At 41.8% G+C, this 22,053-nt stretch overlaps 1 protein-coding gene across 4 annotated transcripts in view; it reads right to left on the bottom strand.

Moving 5' to 3' along the window:
- Positions 1–8,444, bottom strand: part of SLC36A4 (solute carrier family 36 member 4) — a 70,746-nt gene extending 62,302 nt beyond the window's left edge. The window contains exon 1 of one of the 4 annotated variants that reach the window (XM_033948623.1): positions 8,291–8,444. The gene's annotated coding sequence lies outside the window, so the exon portion shown is untranslated. Of the gene's footprint in view, positions 1–5,370; positions 5,391–5,637; positions 5,842–8,272 lie in introns of those variants that run through there. The other 3 variants (XM_033948624.1, XM_033948622.1, XM_033948626.1) reach the window with 3 other exon arrangements.
- Between the last annotated feature and the right edge of the window lie 13,609 nt (positions 8,445–22,053).

The raw sequence follows: 22,053 nt of genomic DNA on the forward strand, positions 1-22,053 counted from the left end.
ACATTCATTTTCAGCACCCACAACCTGGAAGCCCACGTGCAGCAGAGATAGTTTGGGAGGGAGGGAGAAGCAGAGGGACCAGTTATGTCATCAGTCACTTTGAAACTATATAACAAGCAGCTAAACAAAGCTAGACCTTCCTCATTTGCCGCAAACCTCAAAGTTGATTTCAGCGGCTCAGCAGGGAAGGGAAAAAAAAAGTGTGAGCAGAGCAGCATTTTCTCTCCTGCATTCAGAGAGGTCAGAGAGAAAGGTACTGGGCTGGCTTCAGAAATTACTTCGACTTCAAAAATGTCTAAACACAATAGATAAATCATCTCAGGAGCACAGACAGGGCTTTAACAGAGGCAGTAACTGAACTTTTTCTGCATCAGTTTGGGAGGGAGGAAGCAGAAATACCAGTTATTTTATCAGGCACTTTGAAACTATATAACAAGCAGCAAAACAAACCTAGACCTTCCTTATTTTCTGGAAATGTCAACAGAAAAAAAGTAGCCTAGTGCACCCTGATGTGCGAATTTAATTTCTACTGCTGCTCCTTGTGACTTTGGGCAAGTCACTTAACTTCACTGCCCCAGGTACAAATTTTATTTTACAGAGAGGCTACCTTATCAAAGGCGGCTTTCAAATAATTTTAATGCCATGTAACAAAAAAGAAAAAACAGCAACCCAGATACACAGAATTAAACAATTATGGACAAAAACCAAATCTAGCGAGGTTTTATTAGCGTGTAATACCATGAAAGTATTAGGAAAAATAGGACTTTTTAGCATTTCTACTGAATCTCACCATTTTAATAGGATTAACTGGTTCTGAGATTAAGAAAGCCAATTTAAGAGTTTAGTACTGGCTGAAGATTTAGCAGTATACTTTTCTACCAAGATAAAGCACCTCTGTGACTTGTTCACCTAGAATACAAGGTATAGTTAATCCACAATTAACTTCTTCAGAGTTAAAATCTGAACATATCTTGAAGATGACCTTATGGCCGACCAAACTTCCATTAATTCAGTTATTGGGTCTAACCCCTGCATTTAACTCACAAATTAGTTTGTATTCAAAAATATTCTACCATATTTTTTTTTATTCAATTTTCTATACCGTTCTCCCAGGAAAGCTCAGAACAGTTTACATGAGATTAATCAGGTACTCAAGCATTTTCCCCTGTCTGTCCTGGTGGGCTCACAATCTATCTAATTTACCTGGGGCAATGGGGGGATTAAGTGCCTTGCCCAGGGTCACAAGGAGCAGTGTGAGTTTGAACCCACAACCCCAGGGTGCTCCTTAGTGTCAGAGCAGGATGTGGTAGTTGAGTGCTCCTGATTCTTCAGACTTATAGTTTTTGTTTTATATATTACTTTGATTTTTTTTTTTTTTTATATGCCAAAAAGAAGGAGGCAGAGGTTATCCCTCCACCCGTTTCTACAACTTCATCTCCACATCAGATGTAACAGCATATATAGGCAATGCAACAAAGTCGGGCACTTCCACTACTAGGTTGAGGGAAGAACCCAGTCAGGGTGAGCTTTTGTTGAGCCCTAGGGGACCCAATCCACCTCCAGTTCCGGGAAGAATAATGGACAATTCGGCAAGCAAATTGGAAGGTCTTGAGAGTTTGCCTGGTGAGATGCGTTGAAGTCCTGCATTTAACCCGGAAGAGAATATACCATCTATTTTGATGCCAAAAATTGTGTTGGTGTCGTCTGGCGTACTGGTGGTGAGGGAGAAGGAAGAAAAGGTTCAGCTTTCACCGATTCCTTAGATGTTGGAAATCTGTCACCTCTGTTCCCCCCACAGGCTGCTAGAGGGGCCGTGGACTGTGACTAAGGACTGCTATCAAAAAACTTACACTAGATATGTGCTCATTTTGTTTGTTTCTTTAAATCTATCTGTTAAACTGCAACAAGTGGAAACTGTTAACTTTTCACACGGCAACACACAGCTACCTCAGACAGGGTGGAAAAATATTCTAGAGAGACAAAAAACATTTGTAGCTCAACAAGCGGCAGAAAAATTCAGAACTTGGAAAATTAAAGTAAAGGCTTAAAACTTGAGATTTTTTAATTTTCCTATTTCTAGATTTATGACGCCCCAGGAATTCTTAAAAAAATTTCTGATTACTCCTTTAAAGAACCCCAAGTCCAATACTCCTCCAGTTCAGAAAATTTACTATTTGAGAAAAATTGAAGACGGACCATAAAAGATGAAAAGACAACTTTAGAGATTTCTGCACTGCTGGAATCATCGGAAATAGAATTTTCTAGGCAGGCAACAATGTTGGTCTCTTTTGTATTTCATTAAGATCAAGAAATGGTGCCGAGATTATATCTCAAACAAATCTCCTATTTAGGAGATTTATACTTCCCGATGTCTCACAATGGACATAGATTCAGAGAGAAAATTTTTTGAAATATCAAGCGTTATTTCAATTGGAGCAGAGTATCAATTAAGGTTTCTTTGTAAATGTTTAGTAACATATCAGGGTAACAGATTATACATTTTTCAAACCTGCTCAATTGCAATTTTTTATTGAGAGCACTGGGGTTTCTATGGCAGCCCTTAGTAAACCATAATAATTAGGTTCTAGAACAGTGTCCTGTAAACTTCTCGGCGTGGTGGCACACTACGGTGTCCCAGCTGGAAGGCTTCCGGAAGTGCATGGGTTAAAGTTTAAAATACAGATGTTAGCTCATAGGATGTTCTACTCAAGTTGACCAGCTTATTTATTTGATCCTATACATTCGAAGAACACTACACCAATCTCAGGAACTGCCTGGCAATACCAGTCGCATCCAGTTCTAAGCTAGATCTTACATATCAATCTAGATGCCTTTTACTACTTGACACAAGCACTATCACAATATCTTAGGACAAGGCCTCCCTTCTCTAGATTTAGAAAAGTTCTTAAAACCTGTTTTTCCCTCTACATTTGAAGGAGGATTGTGAAGGGTACGGGCCAATCGTTCAAACAGATGCTGCAGTCTGTTCTATCCATGTCTTTATTTCTGATACTATGGGCACCTTTTACAAAGCCGCGTTAGCGGCTTTATGGCACGCACCTTTTTAGCATGCGCTAACCCCCCGCGCTAGCCAAAAAACTACCACCTGCTCAAGAGGAGGCGGTAGCGGTTAGCACGGCCGGCAAATTAGCACGCGCTATTATGTATGTTAAACCGCTAACGCGGCTTCTTAAAAGGAGCCCTATATTTATAAACAAAAATAGTTTGTGTAAACTGTTCTGATATTTTGTTTGAAAAACAATACCGGTACAACAAATTTTAAAAACAAACTTGAGGCATATTTGCAATATATAGCATTTTTTTTTTTCAACCACACTCCCTAACACTACATAACATTAGTGACTCCTAACCCCAAACATTTCCTTAACAACCCACAGTCATTGCCACCACCATTACCACCACACCCCGAAAAACACCTAAGCTGGGAGGCGTGAGCAATGCTCATTCACTTCTACCCCTTGAAAAATGGCTACAGCCTGCCTTATTTGGAAGGCTGACACCACATGGGGTTAAATGCCACCACTTTTCAAGATAGAGGCACAGAGGAAGCTATCACACCTGCTTCCAAATTTGGAGGTGCACGGGGAAGTTGCTGGGTATGCTAGGAGACCCATGGCCCACCAATGTGATGTGGGGTAGAAAGTCCAAAGTCCACTTAAGCCACCAATGGGGGGGAGGGGAGATAGAAAAATCAGAAATCCAACCTGTGATAAATAAATCTCCTTTTGTGTTCGTGCACTCATCAGTCCCTATTCACACTGACAACGACAATATTTATTCAAGATTGCAGATGTGTACTGCCACTGCAGTGGGCACATTTTTTTCTGACACTAGCAGTAATTTAGCATGCCATTAGTTTACTAGTGCTACCACTATTTATTATTTCTATAGTGCTACCGAACACATGTAGTACTGTATATTAAACACCTAAGAGACAGTCCCTACTTGAAAAGAGTATACAATCCAATGATGGCAGACATACTGGACAAAAATGGTGAATCAATATATGCTGTTCATGTAGGGAAATACAAAGGGGTGAAGAGGGTAGAAGACCACAGAGGGAACGACAAACAAATATTATGGTTTACAAGTTGGTAGGTTTAGGACTTAAAAACACAGCTTCGAAAAAGTAGGCTTTCAGCCTGGATTTGAATACTGCCAGAAACAGAACCTGACATTTCGAGTCAGGCAGGTTGTTCCTGACTTACTGTGCAGCAAGAGAAAAGGAACAGAGCCAAGGAGTTGGCAGTTGAGAAGGATGCAAATAAGAGTGACCGAAAAAATTCCCAGGTTAACGTATTGGGAAAAGATGAGAGAGGACAGATATTGAGGAGTTACAGAGTAAATATACTGGCCTGGAGCAGAATTCTGAACAGCTTGACGAGGAGAAAGATGGTTTAGCGCAATACCTGCAAGAAGCAAATTGCAGTAATCTAGATGAGAGGTGACAAAAGTGTGGAAGAGGGTCTTGGCAGGGCGCTCAGAAAGGAAAGTCCGTATTTTAGCAACGTTATTTAGAAAGAAGCTGGCGGTCTGTTGTATATACATAGAGAAGGAAAGAGATGAGTCAAAGATGACCCAGAGGTTGCAAAGCAAATACTGCACCAGGAATGCTATTAAAACACCATGTACTGCAACTTAATGCAGTGTTCCTAACATTGCATTTCTTACATCAAGACCGACCTCTGGCTAGGCACTGCGAAGTAACTTCCCACCTCTTTCCAGGTAGGTTGGCTTAAGCAAGTGCCACGCGAACACTTCCACTGATCCAAAGACGCCAAGTTACACACAATCGGCTTCCCTCGCACGAATTCGAGAACCAAAAGAGTGATTTCCCCCTCTCGCTTGCGCTCTCCTCAATCTAAACATCTCTCTACCTCAGTGGTCTCAAACTCGCGGCCCGCCAGGTACTATTTTGAGGCCCTCAATATGTTTATCACAATCACAAAAGTAAAATTAAGCAGTTTCTTGATCATATGTCTCCTTAGCTATAAATTACAATATTATTATTAAGACTTAGCCAAAGGGAAAGATTTATAAACTATAACGAGCTCGTGCAAAATTGTCATTTCTTTAATAAGACATTAACTTTTTTTTATTTTTCTGAGGCCCTCCAAGTACCTAAAAAGCCCGCCAGGTACTATTTTGAGGCCCTCAATATGTTTATCACAATCACAAAAGTAAAATTAAGCAGTTTCTTGATCATACGTCTCCTTAGCTATAAATTACAATATTATTATTAAGACTTAGCCAAAGGGAAAGATTTATAAACTATAACGAGCTCGTGCAAAATTGTCATTTCTTTAATAAGACATTAACTTTTTTTTTTTTCTGAGGCCCTCCAAGTACCTAAAAATCCAAAATGTGGCTCTACAAAGGGTTGGAGTTTGAAAGAAACCACTACTCTAAAACCTCCCGCTCTCCACTGCCGCTACTTCCTGTTTTCGCTAAGGCGAGACGCCAGGGCAAGGGAACTTGTGGTGGGGCCTGGAGCGAGCGATATCAAAGACAAATGTAGAGAGCTATTGGGACGGGGTTTGCGGGATTGCCGCAGTGACGAAGGTAGCCCCTGCGGGGTTCCCGTGAGAGCGTACAAACCATTAGCTGACCACCTACCTCCAAGACGTCCCGCCTCCTCCTTGCTTGTTCACTAATACGGCGCAGCCGCACTCGCTCTCTAGCCCGGCTAATAGAGCGAGGCTCACGCGGATGTACACTCGCGCATGCGCGCGGCGACCTCCACGTGTAGCCAGATCGCTGCACATGGAGGTCGCCACACCTACCGGCCAGTAGAGCTTGAGATGGCTTGAGATGTCGCTGGCCTGTGCGCATGTCAGCGTGAGCCTTTGTTGCATTCGCCGGGACGGAGAGCAAATGCGGCTGCGCAGAATTGTTGATGCGATAATTCGTCGCCCGGTGGTATTTAACCGTGGTTTTTGCCACCTAAGTAGTTAGCGTTAAATAATATAGTGGGAGGGGTTTTTTTTTCTTTGACTATAAATTCACACCAGTTTATTAATTTTATGAGTAAAACTGTGTATAGACTTGGAGGCCATCGTGATTTAAATTGCAGTGTATTATCTAATAGTCACCATATAGTGCATTCAATGATACTTCCTTCAGTAATGTTGCTTAACTATACTTAAACGCTTTTAGGATCCTCGGAAATAAGTGCAGTAATCTTCAATAATGCTTTTAGAACAGCTGCAATAATCGTCATCGATTCTTCAGTAGCTTAGCTATCTTATTTTTTAATGTTTTTATTTTATTTTTAAAACTAAAAGCATTTGCATGTAATTTCTTAAAACATTTTCTGTGTGTGAATCATATTCTACATATAGAAATGGCTTTTATTTTAAAAAATGGCTTTTATTTAAAATTAATGTTCCTTCTAAGCTGTACAGTCACAAATCTCTGTAAAAGCCATGTACCAGTCCTGCTCTGTATAAATGCTCTGATCTAAGAGATGGGAGTGAATTCCAAAGGTATAGAAATTAGAAAAAAAAAAAGAAGCAAGGAATGCTCAAACAATGAATGCCCTATAATATAAGAACCTGGATGGCGCATAAGGAGAGAACAAAAAGGCTAAGGAAGCTGTTCTCACACATTCCCACATCTGAAATCATTTTATTCCCCTCTTTATACAGTATCATTGGCTACCTATACAATTTAGAACTCCGCATAAAATTCTCACACTTGCCGATAAGGTTCTACATACATATAAAGAATCTTATGGACAAGTGTGAGAATTTTATGCGGAGTTCTAAATTGTATAGGTAACCACTGATACTTTATAAAGATGGGAGTAAGAAGACTTGAGGCGGTCCAGAGGAGGGTGACGAAAATGATAGGAGGCTTGCGCCAGAAGACGTATGATTCAGACGTTCAAATACTTGAAGGGTATTAACGTAGAACAAAATATTTTCCAGAGAAAGGAAAATGGTAAAACCAGAGGACATAATTTGAGGTTGAGGGGTGGTAGATTCAGGGGCAATATTAGGAAATTCTACTTTACGGAGAGGGTAGTGGATGCCTGGAATGTGCTCCCGAGAGAGGTGGTGGAGAGTAAAACTGTGATTGAGTTCAAAGAAGCGTGGGATGAACACAGAAGATTTAGAATCAGAAAATAATATTAAATATTGAACTAGGCCAGTTACTGGGCAGACTTGCACGGTCTGTGTCTGTGTATGGCCGTTTGGTGGAGGATGGGCAGGGGAGGGCTTCAATGGCTGGGAGGGTGTAGATGGGCTGGAGTAAGTCTTAACAGAGATTTTGGCAGTTGGAACCCAAGCACAGTACCGGGTAAAGCTTTGGATTCTTGCCCAGAAATAGCTAAGAAGAAAAATTACAAAAAAAAAAATTTAAATTGAATCAGGTTGGGCAGACTGGATGGACCATTTGGGTCTTTATCTGCCGTCATCTACTAAGTTACTATGGGAGTAAAATAATCACACATGTGGGCATGTGCAAGAAGGCGAACAGCTGTGTTTTAGACTGACTGTAATCTCTTTAGAGCAACTGCAGAAAGGTCTGAATAAATAGCATTACAACAATCAAATTTGCTAGTGACCAAAGAATAAAGTGGTGCAAACAGAGTCACTCAGGTAGGCTTGAACCAAACAAATGTGCCATAAAGCAAGGAAACTGGAAAAAAAATAATTCAGGTAATTTAGCTCTGTAAGGACATATGATAGTTTAACTGACCCCCTAGATACCTAAATGAGTCTTAGCTTCTACATGTTGGGAGAGTTGAGAAAAAATATTCTTCGAGTAATTTAGACAAGAATTAGAAATTGGAAATGGGTCTGTATCTACTGAGGTGGCATCTAGGCTGTGATGTTTCAAGGCAGGACAAACTATTGGTGATTTCCAGCCTAGTAGGACTACACCAGTAGTAAGACTATTGCAAATCATAGTGTTAAGTTAAGAGGTAACAAAATATGCTTGCAAAATATTCAACCAAGTTGGAGGATTGGTGTCAAGAAAGCATGATGTTTTTTTAGATGAGTTAACCAATTTAGCTAGGGAGGTTAAATTATGTTCATGTTGAACCAAAAGTAGCAGGACCTAACCTTATTTTCCCAATAGGATCCACTGCTCACTTTCTGCAGTTATGAAGCTCAACATGTACTGCTGAAACCTATCTTCTATTTTCTCATAGACTCAATGTTTCATTATTTGTGATTTTTCTTTAAACCACCAGAGGGGCTCAGGTCTCTGCTCACAGACAATCTAAATTAACAGAAGATACCTCTAGAAAATAATGCACCTTCAGCCTTTTCTTAAAAACTGCCAAGGAAGATAATGAATGCAGCTCCACCAGAAGTTGATTCCACAAATTCAGGCCCAATCCATTACACATAGAATTCCTCATTGGGGGACGTGAGACTTGGCATACAGAAGGTAACCACAGCAAATGCTGCTCCAAAGATTGAAGGGTCTGGCTGGCACAGAGGGAGTTATATATTGGAGCAAAAAATCCAGGATATTGGAGATGATGGATATCAGCTAAACAGCTATCTCTGTGTTGGGGGAGGGGGGCAAGAAAAGGTAAGAAACCTATACTCAATGTATCACTGTTCAGTAATGTAATTTAGAAAGAAGGATTAAGGTGGATATTTAGTAGTTAGTAAAAATGTAATTTCACTTCAGCATAACAATAAAAAATTATTTTTGTCTGTGTAGTCAATGCTGGCTTCTATGTGGGCTTTATGGAGTGCATGTGGACTAGTTACTTTATTAGAAAATTCTGAATTCATACAACTAATTGTAATCTGCTTCAAATAAAGTCTTAATTAGTGCAGCTGTTCTGCATGAATTGGCAATAATTTGCTAATTATATTCAAAGGTCTTCCCACTCTTTCATTGCCAGCAGAACAATATTTTGTGCCACTATCTTAGAATGCAAAATTTCACTGAAAATACAATATTTGCATGTGTGCATGGGGGCTCTTTATTGCACCCCAGGAAATTTTGCATTAAAAAAATCAAAATTTATGCAAAAGTAATTGCTTTCTTTTTAACATAATATATTATATAGAACATTATCAGAAATATGTGCCTACCAGGCTCTTTAAAGAGTGTGATCTGCTGTTACCCCTCAAGCCTCCTATGCCCCCCATTAGGCTCTCTTCCCCATTAGGGTCTTCACCCACCTCTTCCCCATCAAGGCCACATTTCCATTAGGAACCCTTTCTTCTGCTTTCCTCAAGGTTTCCCTTTGTAAGGTTTCCCAACCAGGCAGGTACTCACATAGAAGAGGACCAGTGGGCCAGGGCTGGCATTCGTACTGAGGTTTTGTTTCACAGCTAAACCTGGGTCTCAGCAAACAGAAACGAGTTACAGGGGTGGAGATTTGGGAAAGCAGCATTGAAATTCTGAGTTCTTAGTACTAGGATAGGCTGCTTGAAATAGAAAATGGGACTTGGAAAAAATCAGGGCTTGGACTAGGCAATGACTGAAACATGGACAAAAAATAGAAACATGGAGGGGCATAATAAAAAAACCTATCTAAGTTCCTTTTTGGTCCAAGGCTTTAAGTGCCCAAAGTAGGCAGCAGCAGGTAAATGTCCATTCTCAAAAAAAACCATCCAAAATGTTTTTGTGGGTTTTTTCGAGAATGGCGTACCTGTATGTTCAGACGTTTAATTGCCCAGACCGCCACTACGTCTACCTTTAAGCCCTATTATTTAAAAAAAAAAAATCGCTCAAGTCCCAAACGCCCAAAACAAAACCTTTTAGGTGTGGGAGGGACCAGTCCGTTGCCTAAAAGCACAATTCTTTAACTGGCATCTCTCATAAGCGCCAGTTAGAGAATTGTGGAACCGTTCCCCCCCCAGCAATCGCGGCAGGAGAGCTGCCCAATGTCTCCTGCCAGAACCTGCTGCGACCGCCCCCCCAAAAATGATCACCGGCAGGAGAGATGCCCAATCTCTCCTGCCCGCACCTACCGTGACCCCCCCAAATGATTTTGGCAGAAGGGATGCCCAGTCCCTCCTGCCCGCCACCCGCCACGACCCCCTGCAACCTACACCAGCAGGAGGGATGCCCAGTTCCTCCTGATGGACACCCCCACCCTCCTAAAGGTAGCCCACTCAGACCCCCCAAGGCTACTCCCACTGGACCCCCCCCCCCCCCCACACCAACCACAACCCTGCAGTCTGAAAACAGATTTCCAGGAAAAGAGAAAGGGGTGAGGAAACGAGAAAAAAGTTGTGTTCCTGACTGGAATTAGCAACACTACAGTTCTAGAATCTGTTAAAAAACAAACAAATAAAACCAGAACATAGGCAAAATGGTTGGGGATATAGATTGAAGTGAAATGTAGAAACTGAACAAAAATGAAAAATGCCAAACTAACTAATTCAACCCCCCCCCCCCTTTTTTTTTTTTTTTTTTCAAAAGCACACTAGTGTTTTTAGCACTGGCTGCGACGGTAACAGCTCCGAATTCATCTGCTATTTAGATGCCCAGTCTTCCAATTTCCTAAGGTCTTCCTGCAATTTTTCACAGTTCTCATATGTATGTGTGTTGACATTTTTTTTATAGTTTTGCGTCATCTGCAAAGCTGCCCAGCTGAGTTGTGGATGTGGGAAACTTCCATCAACTTATAACACCTACTGCACTGCTTGGTGAGGTGTCAAGTTCCTCCATTTTCAAACCATCTCAGGTCCTGTGGCAGCCCCATCACATACTAGGCAAAAAAACCCTGATGGCAATGCTAACTTCCATAATGCTGACCCTTATTAGTCAAGCCCCCTTCTCATGAACTACTCCCTACCATAGCCTAACTTGGCTGCTAAGCACCCCCCATCCTTGCTATTCATCCAAGATGACTGGAATGCTGGGGTTTTTGTTTTGTTTTTTTTTACTCCACAGTGAGATTCAGTGTCTAGTGAGTAGTGTAGGGGGGGAAGAGAAAAAAGGAGCAGAAAAAGAAAGAGGCAAAAACAAGGGGTGGATACAGCCTTCCAAACAAAGATAGGCATTACTCAGTATACCATAGCTCCCCTTAAACAGCAGCCCTTTGGGGCCCAGCCACTCTAGCAGTCCAGCCGTCATAGGAGTGGACTCATAGACCTGATTCGTAAATCTGAGCAACTCCCTAGCTGAACTGCGGATGCTGAAAGACTGCCTTGGGACTCCGACCATAGCTCAAGCCCCAGGGAGCCAGCCCCCAAAAGAATTCTGCTGCTCCAAGTCAGACTGCAACTAGAGAATGACACAGGGACAAATTTTTCCCCGTCCCCTCAGGAACTCGATTTGACCCATCCTGTCCCTGCGAGTTTTGTTGCTGTCGCTGTCCCTGCCCCATTCCTGTAAGCTCTGCCTTAACCGCACAAGCCCCAAACACTTGAGGACGGAGCTTGCAGGAATGGGGCAGGGACAGGAAAAGAACTTGCGGGGAAGGGACGGGAAAATGAGTTCCTTTGGGGACGGGAAAAAATTTATCCCCGTGTCATTCTCTAACTGCAACCATCTGCTAGAAGCAGAGAAGACTGACTTTTCAGTGATGTCGTTATCCTTATAAGGATGTTGCAGACCTGAACCTTGCCAGTACTCTACCTCAATCTGCTAGTTGGAGAACACAATCCAGTTGTCTGGATCGGTCTAACAGTATAAGGAAATACCTATTTCTGGGCAGTTTTGCTGTATAGGTATAAATGTGTCTACCTCCCCAAATTCCCTCCACCATTTATTTCTAACTCTCGTGTATAGCTTATAAAGGGTTACATACCCTATTGTAAAACAGTTTTGAGGCAGCAAGCAGGGAAACTTTGTCATTCAGTTTATGTTCAGAGTCAGACAGAAAGGTATTGTAGCAATCCGATCTAGTTAAAGAAGTTATTGCACGTTACTATGGCAACTGTGAATAGCTGCATTGAGTAGAACAGTTAAATGTAGAGGTGTTCTTACTATAAACTATACAAAGACAGGGAAGGGGAATAGCTTGCAATATATTTAGTCTTCAACTGGAAGGAAAGTGACTTTCTCAGGTCATTCTTTGAAAGAAGCAGGACTCAAACCCTGGTATACCTGATTTTCAGATGGTTGCTTGAAACACTAAGCTAGGATGTCTCCAGCAGTTAAAGGATAAAACATGTAGGGCCCGATATTCAAAAACAGCTGAGTAGCTAAATTTATGTGCCTAAAAGGATGTGACATGAAGGTGCACTTTGTATGCTCTACGTCAGGGATCTCCAAAGTCCCTCCTCGAGGGCCGAATCCAGTCAGGTTTTCGCAGTGGCGTACCTAGCATATGTGACACCCAGGGCCCATCATTTTTTGACAACCCCCTCCCATCTATATGAAAAATATGATTTTTAGTAACAATCCACATATTGCACAACAAGAGTGTACCTAGGAAAAGGCAGCATCTTAAACACTGCAATGAGCACTAGAACACCAACACATACATTGTAAAACTAAACAAGCCAGATCCCGCACAGTCAATTGATCCTGCAGTCAATGCCAACTGAAAACTATGTTCTTTTCATACACACAGAACATAGATACACCCTTGCCCAATATGGAATAATCACAAACTAAAAATAGAAATATGTAGACAAAAGTTAAACTGAACCGCCAAGAAACCAGACTCTGCATACAATGCAACTCCACAAAAACACATGTCTTCTAATACTGTGCAAAATATAAAGACAGTAGATGTAAATTTGAAAAAACTGATACATAACAATCACCACTTTACAAATTAACAAATAAAAATAAAACAAATAATGAGAAATAAGAAAATACCATTTTATTGGACTAATCCCCGTAAAGCTTGGTCCCCATCCCCGCAAACCACCTGATTCCATCCACACAAGCTTGAATTGTTTTATATTGAACTTATTATATTAAAGTATAAAAATAAACAATATTCTGTACAATTGTCAATTTATAAATCAGTGTCTTCTCCCCACTCTCTCTTCCCTATTTCCCTTCAGCGTCCTCTGCCCACTGTCTCTCCACTTTCCTTCAGAGCACGCACATAAAAACAAGCAAGTAATTTTATATCATTTTCATTCTATTCATTCATAGAAATTAAAGTCTAAATAATGCCAGTCACATAACAAAACATGATTTTACAAAATGAATTCCCTGCACAGTCAAGCCTGCAAGGATTACTAGATGTCTTTCAGCAGCTACCCGCCCTCCCTCCCCCTTACATTCGTGGCCAAGTCAAAATGATCTACCAACAATTAAATTTTAAAAACACAAAGCACACTGTACGCAGAGAAAATGTTAATTATTATTTATATTCCGTGGGTTTTCAAAGAGGTCAAGGCAGATGACTTTATGCAATGTCACCTCAGTAACAACTATACAAAAATAGACAAATATACCCCTCCCTTTTTACTAAACCGTGATAGCGTTTTTTAGCGCAGGGAGCTGTGCTGAATGCACCACGCTGCTCTCAACGCTCATAGGCTCCCTGTGCTAAAAACCACTATTGTGGTTTAGTAAAAGGGGGCCATAGTGCAAAATATAGGCAGCAGATATAAATTCTCAAAACGGACACATTTTGATCACTAAATTGAAAATAAAATCATTTTTCCTACCTTTGTTTGGTAATTTCATCAGTCTCTGGTTGCACTTTATTCTTCTTACTGTACATCCAATATTTCGTCCCTTCTTTCAGCCTCCTGTATGCTTCCTCTCCTCCAGACCTCATTCCCTCCAACTTTTTCTTTGTTTCATCCTGCCCCCTTCTTTCTTTCTCTCTCCATGCCCTTTCTTTCTCTATGTCTGTCTTTCTCTGATTCCGTGCCCCATTTTTTTCTTTGTTTTTCCTTGCCCCCTTTCTTTGTTTCTGGCTCCCTGTCCCCCCCCTTTCTTTCTTCGTTCCTGCCCTCTCCCATGCCACTGCCGCCGTGGAATAGGCTGCTGCCGCTGCCACTGCCTCCATCGGGAACAGCCGAGATCTCCCTACTTCTCTTCCCCATGGGGCCGACCAATGTCAATTCTAACGTCGGAAAGGATGTTCCGGGCAGCCAGGCAGTGATTGGCTAGCCAGAACATCCTCTCGACGTCAGAATTGACGTCGGGTGACGAGAGTTGGTCGGCCCCGCAGGGAAGAGAAGCAGGGAGATCAAAGAACACGGCACCGGCCTGTTCCCCGATGGCAGCGGTGAGAAGGGAAGGGAAGCAGGTTGGGCACCCCTGCTCTAAGCGAGCCGCACTCTAGGGAGAACAGTGGAGGGTGGCCAGCTGTGCACTCCCTTGGGGCATGCACCCGGGGTGGACCGCCCCCCTCCCCCCCTTGGTACGCCACTGGGTTTTCGGAATTTCCCCAATGAATATGCATTGAAAGCAGTGCATGCACATAGATCTCATGCATATTCATTGGGGAAATCCTAAAACCCTGACTGGATTCAGCCCTCGAGGAGGGACTTTAGAGACCCCCTGCTCTACGTTCTGGGATTCTTTCAATGGTTCTTTATATGACTGTGGGGCTCATTTTCAAAAAGGAAAAAATGTGGCATAAAGGGGCAGATGGGCATTTTTCTCTTAAAACCATTCCAATTTGCTCTTTTCTAAACCTGTTTTCTAGACGGATTTCTAGGCTGTTTGTCTGTAGTTTGTCTTAGGGCTCCTTTTACAAAGGCGCGCTAGCAGTTTTAGCGCACACGCTACAATATCGCGCGCGCTAAATGCTGACGCCTCCATAGAACTTGCGTTAGTATTTTTGGTTTAGCGCGTGCTAATCTTTAGCGCACGCTAAAAACATTAGCGCACCTTAGTAAAAGGAGCCCCAAATCTCAAGGGGGCATGTTAGAGGCATGATGTGGGCAGGAGTAGGGAAAGCTTATGACTTGGACATTTTTCTGCCATATTGAAACTTTTTAAGAATACGGCCAAGGCACAATTTGTATGTTTGGGGCTAGACCTATTTTAGCAAAAAATAAGTGCCAAAAAAGATGCTCAAACTGTCCAGACATGTAATCATGATCTCCCCCCCCCCTCCACACACACACACACATGCTCCCCCAGTGGTCACGGAGCCCCCTCCCACCCCCAAAGATGTGAATGAAACAACAGAGAAAAATTTGTCTCTGTGTCATTCTCTACTCGCAACCTCATGGTGCCGAGGCAGCAGCACTAACCACTAGGCCACATTTCCCTTAACACATGGGATTTGAAAAAATTAATGTGGGTGCACTTAGTGTCTCCTATTGAGGAGGTGCTATCACATTGAGGGGTTCTTTTACTAAGCTGAGGTAATAATGAGTGCTTACTGCAGGGTAAAAAGCTCTATCGTGGAGCAACTCAGGTATCCCATGGTGGTTTAGGGACTTCCCTCCCTTTCAGACTCACCGAGCTCTGGAACAACCTTCCCTCCCCTCTTCGGATCCTAAGTGCTCTCCAGCCCTTCCGTAAACAGCTGAAAACCTGGCTATTCTCAAAAACCTAACATCCCTCCTAATCTGACACCATTGTCCTCCAACTTCCCTCTTTCCTCTGTTCCTCATCTAACACATTCCATGGAGTTCCTTTCCCTTCACTTTTCCTGTAAACCGTGCCGAGCTCCACGATTGTGGAGAAGGTGCGGTATATAAACCTAAGGTTTAGTTTAGTTTAGTTTCGGGATCAGCGTGTACTTCCCACATGCTACAAAACAGAATTTATGTTTTAGCGCTGGAAGCATGTTTGGGGACGGAGAATAGGTATGTTCTGCGCTAATCGGTTAGCACAGCAACATTGCTGCACGCTGACTGATTAGAGTTGGTACGTGACCCCCTTACCACCTAGAAACTATGTGTAAGTGCTCACACACGAATGACCTTATGCTGAGGAAATTAGCACATAGCCATTAGTAGGGAAAATGGGACCATTTTATTGCCCAGCTAAAAGTGGCCACAGTGGGAAAGGCCTGTGCTGGAGCTACTGCAAGCAATTTTTTAGCGCAACGTAGTAAAAGAGCCCCCCTTAGCATTATCCAGTTAGTACATGCTAATGTGAACATGCTAGCTGGATAACACTTCCTTGCATGTGACACACCCCTACCCCCCCAAATTTTATTTATTTTTTTTGTTGTTGTTGTATAATATTTCTTTATTGAGCAAACCAGTACATACAGAACATAACAGAGTAAATGGACATCCATCAATCCAGAAAAAACCGCCCTACCGGGCATACAGAGAGCAAAGGTCATAAACACAACCAAGATCAGATGTCTCAGGATCAAGAGGTGCTCAATACAATTTTTCATGTTAAACCCTCCGAAAACCCCCCCAGGACAGATTGTAACACCCCAATACTATAACATACATTAGAATACACCGTGGAAAACTGGATCAAACCACCCCGCAACCCCCCACCCAGCCCTACTCCCGACCTGTGAAATAGATAGATATACGAAATACACAAAATAGACAAAATGGGGAGGAAATCTAGGTCAAAAAGGGAAGAAGAAGAGGAAAAGAGAAAGAGAAATGAACCCCATAAGAGAATCCAAGTAAGAATGAGTCTAAAGAGGGATAGTACAGAAGAGGACAGAAGACCCCAGTAGATGCTAACAGTTCAATAGTAGACTCCTCTCGCGATGGGGAAGGGACAGCCAGTACTAGTAAGCCTTTATTCCAAATTAAGCACATGTTAATAAAAGCACCCCACTGTTTTTTCCCTGCATCAGTCTCCTCTGTCAGAACTTGAGGGGCTCGCAGACTGCATCGGACTACAGGACCCATGAGGTTCAGTCTTCAGATTGACACTGGCAGAGGAGGAGTAGACTCAGATAAGAAATGCTGCTCTTATCTTGCCAGCTGGAATGGCAGAGCTATGCAAACATGAACACCTAAGCTGACATATAAAATCAGGTCAATATTTGCAGTCAGAGTTTATTTTAAACACTGGCCATGGCATTTAAATATACAGTATACTGGAAAATTCACTGCAGGTTGCTATCGTCGGTGCTGAAAAATTCAGGTATGCTACAAACTGTCTCCATTCTTGTGCAGCTAATATCAATATTACAATAATCCAATTTTGTTAATATTATCTGGGTCTCTCCGATAGGCAATTAAAGAGATTACAGTAATCAAACATTTTAGAAAACGTCCAGGGCATGATTTGGACATTTGGAGCCATAAGTGCCATAAAGGTCCCCAAACTGACCAGATGACAACTGGAGGAATGAAGGCATGCCCCCCCCCCCATCTCTGGTGGGCACTGACCCCCCTCCCACCCCCAAAGATGTGAATGAAACAGTGCATACCTGCCTGTATGATAGCTTCAGATATCATGGCGTCCTAACAAAGCAGCAAGCAGATCTCTGGAGTAGCCTGGCGGGCGGTGTAGTCAACCATAGAGATGTTCTACACTTATGTTGGAATATATGAATCTTTCAAAATCCACCCAAATCCCACTGTACCTATATATTGGTAACATTTGCAGTCATTAGGGCTATTGGTGTGGTGTACTGTTGTGTCCAGTAGGTGTTCGGTTGGTTTTGGAAGGATTACCAAACAATATAAGAGTGAGAATGTTTGCGTGAGGTTCACTACTGTGTCCCATAGAGTGCCTGCCATACTGCTTTTCTGGAATGTCTATGTGGCCAGTTTAATAAAAATGATGGCCCCTCCTACATCCTAATGGCTTGTTTTGTGCGTTTTTCTTTTGGATGAGGTTTTTTCAAAAATGGTTAATAAAAACATAAGAGTTGCCTCCGCCGGGTCAGACCAGAGGTCCATCGTGCCCAGCAGCCCGCACCCGTGGCGGCCCATCAGGTCCATGACCTGTTAAGTGTCCCTGCCTTTCCTATACCTATCTCTATGTCTATCTGTACCCCTCAATCCCCTTATCCTGTAGGTATCTATCCAAACCTTCTTTGAACCCCTGTAGCGTGCCCTGCCCTACCAAAGCCTCCGGGAGCGCGTTCCATGTGTCCACCACCCTCTGAGTCAAGAAGAACTTCCTAGCATTAGTTCTAAACCTGTCCCCTTTCAATTTCTCTGAGTGTCCCCTTGTACTCGTGGCCCCCCACAGTCTGAAGAATCTGTCCCTTCTCTATGCCTTTCAGGATTTTGAAGGTTTCTATCATGTCTCCTCTAAGTCTCCGCTTTTCCAAAAAGATAGACTCACCTAGGACAAGCACATCTGAGAAATGGCCATTTTTGAAACAAAAAGATTCAGATTTTTCTGTTTTGAAAACGGTAATGGTCACTACTGGATTTTTGTGCCTGTTCCACAAAACGTTCAAACTTGGGGGTTCTTCTATTAAGGTGCGCTAACCGATTTAGCGTGCTTTAAATGCTAAGGCATCCATTATATTCTATGGGTGCCTTAGCATTTAGCAGGCGCTAAATCGGTTAGTGCACCTTAATAAAAGGACCCCTTGAATTTGGATGTCATATTGAAAATACCTCTCCACATTGCCCAAAGTTTTTGAGTTGAGAATCCTAATGAGGGTGGCCTGGATATAATGGGAGGGGATCGCTCATTTCCTGGACAGTTTTGACAATATCGTTTCTACCATAGCCACCTTCTTTGTGGCATTCTCTTCTGAAAAACATAAATTGATGGTATTAGAAGCTTACTTTAAGAATAAAGATACTTTTTTCCGTGGTCAGAAAATTCAAGTATTCCCTGATGTAGGGAGAGCTACACAATTACATAGAAGGTTATTTCTTGGTCTTAAACCTCAGACATTGGATATAGGAGCCACTTTTTTTTTTTTTTTTAAGGTTTCTATGTAAATGTCTAATGGGTTGGTAAGGGAAGAGCTTAGCATTTTTTGATCTAGTTCAGTTAGAGGTACTTTTGGAAGCAAACAAGACTGTATTAAAAGTGATCATTTAGGTAGAGCGTAAATGTGTTCTCAATATTGAATAATGCTTATAAATTAGAGACCTTACTTTCCTTACACCGGCTTTTACAAAGCCGCGGTAGAGGTTTTTACCATGGGCTGGCGAGATATATGCTTCTGCGCTCTTAGGATTTCTGTGAGCATCGGAGCATTTACCTTGCCGGCCCACAGTAGAAACCTCTACCGCTGTTTTGTAAATAGAGCCTTTAATTTCTTATTTAATTTTGCCTAATAATTTTGTCAACTTGGAATCTATATTATTTCATTTATTTTTCTCCAATCTTCAAGTACTATAGATGATTTCAATGAGAGTATAGACTATTACTGACACCCTTCCCCCATGGAAGGAATAATTATTTTGCTGGAGTAAACTGTTAGATAAAGCAGGGAGATATTGCTGGAGGCTGGAATACTGTTAATTGCCAGTGTAGGAAAGTAATTGATATGAGATGTAAGTTGATACATCACTGGGTAACTAGGTAATTGTTGTATCCAGGTCAGAGGGAGAAAGCGGTGTGTGTGTGTGGGGGGGGGAGGGGTGGTGGAACATGCATATTGCTACTTACTATTGGGGAAAAGAATCACAATGCATGATTATTGCACACATAAATAATGAGACGCCAGTTAGATTCATTGTTGCCCACTAGGATGTGCCTTTGTGGCCTCTCTTTCTAGATGTAAGTTAAGTTTAAGAGATCATTTTACTAAGGTGAGTTAGCCATTTTAGCGTTCGCTAAATATATGCACGCGCTAAACGCTAACGCGTCCATAGACTTATAATGGGTGCATTAGTGTTTAGCGTGCACTAAAACGGCTAATGCACCTTAGTAAAAGGACCCCGAAGTATGATGTTAGATTCTAGGTTGTCTATGTGATATGAAATTGGATATGCAGGGTGATCATTTTTTCAGCTTTGTGTGTTGAGTAAATTGAGATCAATGCTTTGGTTGAGTGATTTTAGAAACTGTCGTTCAGAGTCTGGTGTTGACAGAGATAGATTATTGTAGCACACTGTATCTGAAGGTGGCTGCATCAAGGGCTTTGCAGATCATTCAAACGTAAGACTGATTGTAGGAGGTTCCAAGTTTGCACATCACACCTATTTTTAAGCAACTACATTGGTGGTCCGTAGTATACAGAATTTTGATATAAGTTCTTGTCACTTACTAGTCTATATATATGCTTTAGTTCCATGGTATTTATCTCAGATAGTGTGACGATATAAACCGGTGTAATTTTTGAGAGTGGAACACACAAAGCAATTAGAAGTTCCAGGGTTGAGTAGTCCACATTAGGTTGAGACCAGGGAAGCTGCTTCATGAGTTTCAGGGCCTTTGATGTAGAACAAATTGCCTGGATATTTATGATTATGCTCAAATGTAGCTTCAAATATTTTTAAAATGTAGAGCATCTTTTCATACAAGCTTTTTCTGTTGTTTGAATGGGCCAAGTTTGTGGAAATAAGGGAGGCTGAATATGTCATTACGTCCAGCAGAGAACAGAATTGTGTATGTAAAATAGAGTTTTATGTATTTTTAAAAAATTATTATTATTGTAATCCACTTAGTTGTAGGCAGAATATAAATGCAGTAAATAAATAAAAATACTGCAGATTAGTTGGGAATAAGTTTGCAGTCAATCTTATATATGTGTGTACTGTGTGTATCCAGTTTCAAAATGATTGGTAACTCCAAATTGCCTTAAGCATAAATGTATCATGCCATTTTACTAATAGCCTAGCAGCTATATATAGGGCAATCCACAGATTCAGTAGCGCACACACACACACATATATATTAGATATATATTGAAGCAATAGCATAATTTATCTCTCCCGAACCTCATATCATTAAGCCAAGATGCATGAGCAGACACATGTGCACAGTCTGCAGCTCTGAGAACAGATGGAAATCTGGCAGTGCCATACGATTTATGTACCATTTGCTGCTGAGCTTATAGGAGACAATTTAATTGCCAGCTCTTCTGAGAATTGCATACATGAACTGGACTATAGAAAATTTTTCACATGGCTGAATTACACCTGTTGGGACAACAAACACACCAGTCTGATCAACAGGGAGAATGATAAAGCAATTTGTATATCTGCTGGTAGTGCACAGCTTGTATTTGTTATTGTTCCAGGTCCATTTTAGCACATCAGGTCGAGCATGATTATATACAGCAATCTGAAACAAAGAAAAGGCAAACTTGTTATAGAAAATTAAAGCAATAAACTGTGTACAGTGAGTGCTGCAAGAAAATGTTCAAGCCTTTTCCTTTTGTTAGAGCTGAGTATGTAAAACCGCACAAATCATCTTGAAGAAGTGCAGTGCAACAGCTATAGAACAGCAAAAACCATCTCCCACAGGTGAAGTTCGGCCAGATTTTTGGTCGGTCATCTGGGCAATATAAGCTCAGTACTAAAAGTCAAGAGCATGTATCGGACATCTGTGTTTGCAGCACAATCCTTGCTCTGTAATATATTTCTTGAACTGGTTCTGACTACCACTATAGTCCTGGATCATTATGCTACAGTAGCATTGCTCCACTGTTGCCAGTTCTAGAGAATGAAACGGGTATAAAGTTTGTCCCTGCCCTGCTCCTGTGTGCTCTGCCTCAGCAGACTATGTCCTCATTTGCACAAGCCTCAAACACTTAAGCTCTAGAAGAGTCACACATGTCTGAGGCAGACAAATAGGTTAATAGCTCATCTGATAGGGCGGGCTTCAAGACTGATATGCTCTTCTACAGAAAGAAGATTTTTGAAGTAAGAACCTAATCTTCCCTTCTAGTGCAAGAAGCACATCAGTATTGAATGGATGGGACATACCAAAACAGTTTCTAGAATCTAGAGTGGGGCATTAGAGCCTGCTGATAACACAGAGGAGCCAAAATCGGCCTCCCTCTGCACTGCCACGTCCACTCTATATAATTTTGTGACACTATGAAGGGTAAGCCACATAGCTGCCCTACAAATCTTCTCGGGCAGGACTGCTTGGGACTCTGCCCATGAAGACACCATACCTCTTGTGGAATGTGTTTTCAAAGAGATCGAAAGTTGTTTACCGCATCCAATATAAGCTGATAAAATTGCCATATGAATCCTTCTTGTAATGGCAGCCTTAGATGCCGGCTTTCCACACCAACCAGAATTCATTAGCATGAAAAAGTGATGATCTGAAAGGCAAAAATCATTCATCACCTTAAGGTAACAGAGAAGCACC

The sequence above is a fragment of the Geotrypetes seraphini genome, chromosome 6, assembly GCF_902459505.1.
Source record: "Geotrypetes seraphini chromosome 6, aGeoSer1.1, whole genome shotgun sequence".
In the NCBI taxonomy this organism is placed as follows: Eukaryota; Metazoa; Chordata; class Amphibia; order Gymnophiona; family Dermophiidae; genus Geotrypetes; species Geotrypetes seraphini.